This window comes from Puma concolor, chromosome B3 (genome assembly GCF_028749965.1).
Source record: "Puma concolor isolate L17-30 chromosome B3, mPumCon1.1.hap2, whole genome shotgun sequence".
Taxonomy (NCBI): Eukaryota; Metazoa; Chordata; class Mammalia; order Carnivora; family Felidae; genus Puma; species Puma concolor.
In genome coordinates this window covers 18,765,027-18,771,308 of record NC_141672.1, presented here as the reverse complement: position 1 = coordinate 18,771,308, position 6,282 = coordinate 18,765,027, and positions in this window count along the sequence as shown.

Below are 6,282 nucleotides of genomic sequence, written 5' to 3'. Positions count from 1 at the left end.
TCAATAAATTGTGACAGAGCAATTGGACATCCTCAGGGGGAACAAAAAGGAATCCTAATCGAACCTCACACTACACACAAATGATACATCAGGTGGAAGTTTTTGTAAGAAAAAGGGGAACCGGTTGCCCTTGTCTGGAACAGAGCTGGCACATCTGGAGTCTTTCCCTCCCTGCCCAGAGCCCCCTGACAGGACTCCTTCACCAGCCAATGTCACTTCTGAGTTACTTCTATGGTCCTCAAAGTGCACATGCATCAGTATCACCTGCAAAGTTTGTTAGAAGACAGATTGCTGGGCCTCACGGCCAGAGTTTCAGATTCTTGGTAGGTCTACGGTGAGAACCAGAAACTTACATTTTTAGGTTGTCTCTGGGCAATACGGATGCTACAAGTTGGGAGGCCATACTTTGAGAACTGCTGTTTTAGGTGTTCACAGGATAGGTGAAAAATTGGTGTTCACACAATAAGGAATCAAAAGACAAGTTTCAGGAAGTAACCAATATAATGAAAATGATAATACTTTGTCAATATTTGGAAGATGATTCTGGGTGGGAAGATTTTGGAGGAACAATGAAAAAAATGCTACAGCATTTAAGGAGCCAGATATCTAATTGGAAGTGATTGGTAACAGACTGGAAGTCAGGAAAGAGAAGGCGGCATGCCGGTGATGTATAGAACATTTTAGCTTGAGGAGTTAAGTTTCCCTTCAATGATGTTACGGGGGGTGACTGGAACTTTAAATCACCAATCAATGGAAATAAGTTATTAGAGGAAAATGTCTATTTCAAGAAGCTTCATCTTTTTTTCAGGTAATTCTGACTATCTTGCTTATTCTCTATGCTTCTTGAAGGATGCCATTTTGCTATTCGAGAAAGAATGGGGAGTATTGTGTCCTAGGAATCTGTGATTATTGTGGCATTGCCAGAGGATGAGTGGTTGAACCTACCTACTGAGGTGTGACTGGTGTCATTCAGCTTTGCAGTCTTAGATGTCCCTCCCTCTGGTCACTGTCTGCCATCATCTGTGGTTCCCAATGTTAGTATTCAAGATGGTCTCCTTTTTCTTTTTTTTTTTTTTTAATTTTTTTTCTCAACGTTTTTATTTATTTATGGGACAGACAGAGACAAAGCATGAACGGGGGAGGGGCAGAGAGAGAGGGAGACACAGAATCGGAAACAGGCTCCAGGCTCCGAGCCATCAGCCCAGAGCCTGACGCGGGGCTCGAGCTCACGGACCGTGAGATCGTGACCTGGCTGAAGTCGGACGCTTAACCAACTGCGCCACCCAGGCGCCCCAATGGTCTCCTTTTTCTGATGCAGGCTTTGTTGGTCCACCTGCCTGCTCATCATTTCTTGGTTCCATTAACAAGACAGGTAGTAACTTCTGTTCTCCTTCATGTCATGTGTTGACCATGGAGCACCGGTGGTGAAGCCCAGCCTTCCTTCTAGTCTTCTTCTCCCAAACAAGCTCCTACTCTGCACTGCATCTAGATCCCAGCCAATACTGAGCTCCCACCTGAGGCTATTTGGGAAATCATGCTATAATGTCTTCAAATTCTTCATAGTTTAATTTTATTAGCATGAGTGTGGGGGAAGCAGAGGCCTTACTGGGCTCTGCTCTTAGCATTCCTCTTCTTTTTCTCATACTCCAAGGAAACAAAGGCAGCTAAGAACTTCTGATCAGTATTGGGCAGGGAACTCCCTTGTATCATATCCTGTTCATTACTGAGGTGGTGTTCATCCTGTCCTGTTTCCAGAAGCTACGATCATGGATGAACACAAAAAGAAATGGATTTATTAATAATGTAAGATACACTGGAAGGCATGACATATGCAAAATATCCCAGTCCCAGAAAGGTAAAGAATATGAAAAAGGATCTACTTTGTTAGGGAAGGCAGCTTACTCTGCTTGAGCAAGGTTGAATTTACGTCTTGCCATCAGTCATCCAGATGGACATAATCCAAGAGAATTTGGGGATATAGATGCAGAGTTCTGAAATAAGATTGTGCTGAAAATACAGATACGATAATTCTCCAAGTAATTCTTCGGGTTGCCTGGCCATTTAATTAAAAGCAAAACAATCAGTTAATTAAAAGCTGTCTCTTTGGCTGGAATATATTCAAGCTAATTGGAGTGGTTTTACGGTCATTTTTTAATTTTTTTCGGAATGTCAGACTAGTTAACTCTTTTGACTATAACCCTGGGATACACTACATTTTTAATACTTAATTTTGACATTTGGAATTTGGAGAATTGATTTCATGTGGTTAAATTACAGATAGTGACACAGTATTGTAGAAATGACCTTATTTATTTCAAAACTGATGTGGTTTCAACTTAGTTCTGGGTTGAATTAAAGAAAAGTACATATTTGTAATTACTCCTACTCACAGTTACCGCTCAAAATTTCTCTTTGATGGAAGATTTGTGAAAGCAGTATGATTGCCATGTTAGCCTTTCTGGACTCTTCTGCTAAATTCCCGTGTTCTCTCTGTCCTCGCTCCTCACTTTCCACATTCCTACCCCAGGCAAGATTTCTGCTCTGCAATCCTGTTTTCCTTTTCCCTCACCAGCCACTTCTCAGAAATTGTTTTTCCCCTGGATTTTCCTTTTTTTTCCTTCCAATATCTGAATGTTGGAGCCCCAAGTGTCCATGGTGGGTTCTTCTTTCATTCACCCCCAGAGATCTCATCCTGTTCTCCAGATTAAATACCGTATTAATCATCACAAATACCATCTATCAGCAGAGAATTTACCTGTTATATCTCTGACTCTGACCTCTGTGAGCTGCAGATATTTTAACACCTGCCATCATGGCTCAGAACAGAACATCTTGAATTTAAAATATCTATGACAGAATTCTTGATATATCTCCTGTATCAGTCTACTTGCACTGACATAACAAAATAGCACAGACTACATTGCTTAAACAGCAGAAATGTATTTTCTGATTGGTCTGGAGCTGAAAGTGCAAATTCAAGGTTTTCGCAGGGTTGTGTCTTGAGAGGATACCTCACATGGGGTGTAGATGTACCTGGAATTTCCTCAGTGGAATTGTGTGGGGAGACAGGGAGCTCTCCCTTTGTCTTCTCAAGACCATCAATGATATCAGATTAGGATCCCAACCTCATGACCTCATGTAACCTTATTTACCTCCCCAAAGCCCTATCCCCAATTATTGTTACAATGGGGGTTAGGGCTTCAACATGCAAATATTGGAGGGACAAAATGTAGCCCATCCCCACCCTCCTCAGGATGCTGAAACTTTTGGTATAGAATCAATTGAAAGCAGAAGTTATTATAAGGATAATTCCATTCTCTGGTGTCCCCTTTTTTTGGCAAGGACACTAGTCCCATGCCCTACCCTTATGACCTCATTTAACCTTAATTTCTTCCTTTTAAGTTTATCTACAAATTCAGCCACATTAGGAGTTAGGGCTTCAACTTCCACATTTTGTAACATACAAGCATTCAGTCCGTGTTATCTCCCCACCTTGAATCTTCCTCTCCCACAGTCACCCATACCTCAGTCAATGAAGACATTGGCGGTGAACTCCGATTCACCAGTAATGCCACGGGCTCTATCCTCAAAATCCACACAGGTTTTGATCACGTTTCACCTTCTGCACACCTGCCTCTCTATCAAGGCCTATTGCAGTAGACTCCTAACAGATTCTCCTGCTTCCCCTTATGCTTGTCCACAACTTGTTTTCCACAAACATAAATCAGATCCTTTCACTTGCCTGCCCCCAGCGTGCCGTGCCTTTCATGTCACTTGGAAGGAAAGCCAACCTTCTGGGCTGTGGCTGTCAGACCTCGGGTGATGTGTGAGACTACTGACTGAAGTCTATCTCCTACCCCTGTTTATTGTGTTACTACACTCCACGTACATCAACCTCCTTACAAGTGTTCATGCTTCTCCTTCCCCTACCTTTGCATCTGTCTTTTCTCCCTCTGGGATGTTCTTTCCCTGCCTCTGTGCATGGTTTACCGCTTTCATTCCAGGACTGTGTAAACAATGTCTGCTGCTGCTTCTGGGTTGCCATCCTCCAGTCACCCCCCAACCCCCTGCAGCCAGTACCACGTCAGAGAATCTGCTCTCATTAGCCCAACTGCTAAATCTAACAGAAATGATGCAACTGTGTACAACCAATGCTTGTTGCAGTATCTGCCACCATTGGACCCCTTCTCTTTCTCCCTTGAACTATTCCTCTTTGCTTTTCATTGCACACTTCTGATATGTCACTCCTGAAACTTGCATTCTTCTGAGGGCAAAAATAATAAACACACAATGGAATGTAGAGCATGAAGTCGCCTCTGTAGGAGAGGCCTTTTCTGTGTACCTTGTCTAAGCCACAGTCCTCCTTTCACTTTCCACCCCATTGGTTAGTCCTTGCTATGATTCTGGTTTTCAAAACCACCTACCATGTGGCCATAGTGGCTCAATAAATATTTTCTGAGTTACTGAATGAGTCACTGCATTATGAAGCCAAGAAGAATCCCATTATTTTATGCCTTACATCTTGGTGTAGTTTCGAGTAATTTTTTTTTCTTATTTTTGATGTGGACGATACAAGCACTTGCAAGTTTTTAGAAAGTCTATACAGCGTCCACATAGTCCTGAGGAGGTTGGGTGCATTTACACCATTACAATAAAATTGGAAAGAGGAGAGAGACGTCTGAGCTCACGTCACTGCCTGTCCCCAGGGAGAGGTTTACAGGACAAAAGGTTGAGATGAAAATTATAGACCGTTTTGTCTTGATTTGAACGAAGTTTCAGTGTGCCTGAAAAACTGTTGCGTACGTCCGCAGTTCTGTGAGGAAGAAGTCACGGTGAGCTCACAGTCAGTCTATAACCTCTTCTACAATTTCCAGAAATAACTGCAATATCCATAGTGGTGCTATCCTTTTTGCTGTTTTCCAAGTATGTTTTGATCAGTTGCAGGAGATGAAATTAATTCCTCAGGCTTCAAGATTAACTGGCAAACTCCCAGTGAAGCTGACCAGATTATAAAGTGCTAGAAAAATACCGTGGTGTAGATCGAATGTGATAAGAGAATCCAAGTGAGAAAATGAATACATTTTTTGTTGTTTTTATTGTCAGAAACATATCAAATTGAATTAATTGTAATATGTCAATATTCCCCCTTTGAATCCATAATGAAATCCCAATTTCAGTCTAGGAGGGATTCACAGACAGTCATATGCAGACACACACACACACACACACGCACACACATTCAAAATGAAGCATCTCGAGGATCAAAACATTGAAAAGTGTTATTTATGGCAGGATTTTTGTCAATTATAACTGGATCTGCTACATGACAGCACACCTCCCCATTAGCTTTTCTCACTTGGAAGGAAGAAATAAAACCCATTTTCTTTGCATTAATGGAAACAGCAAGCTCACTAATTGTACCTGGATCAAGTCTCCAACAGGGTGATGTGGATGGTTGGTATCTCACTTAGCCCAACTCCCGTATCCGGCATTAAATACTCCCCAGCGAGTATCAGTCCGTCTGTACTAAGTTTCAGAAGTTCTGCACCTCATACCTCATACTGTAATGTCACTGCCAACCAAACGACCCTCCTAAGTGCGAGGCCCTTCAGCTGCAAGAACTTCAAAGATAAGACCTATTTTTAAACAATTTTAAGTGTTGCTTCCTTGCTACTATCGCTACTGTATGTAGGGGACTGGCTGGCTGTGGTTAGGAGAGTGGCAGCTCCTGACTTGAGAAGATATGATAGGCACTATTTTGAGATGACCTCCAAGACTGTTACTTCTCTGGTCTATATGAACTTGTATACAATTCCTTCCCCTTGACGATGGGAGGAATCTGAAATTTGCCTCTAACCAGTAAGATATAGCAAACGTGAAGAGGATGTTTTCAGATATGATTAAGGTCCTTAATCACTTACTTTTGAATTAGTCAACGGGTGGTTTTTCTGGGTGGGCCTGACCTAATCAGTCAAGTCCACCTCTGAACTTAGAGACTCTCTTTGTTTCTGACTTTGAAGAAGCGGCTTCGAAAGCCATTAAGAAATGAATTCTGCCAACAGACTGAGGGAGCTTGGCAACAGATCTTTTCTCGATCAAGTCTCCAGATGACGACACAGCTCAGTCAACATCTTGATTTTAGCGCTGTGAAACCATGAGTAGAGAACCAAGTAAGGTTGCTCAGACTCCTGACCTACAGGACCTGTGTGGTAATAAATGTGTGGGGTTTTAAGCTCATAAGCTTGTAGTAACTTATTACGAAGCATCAAAAACTGATCCACA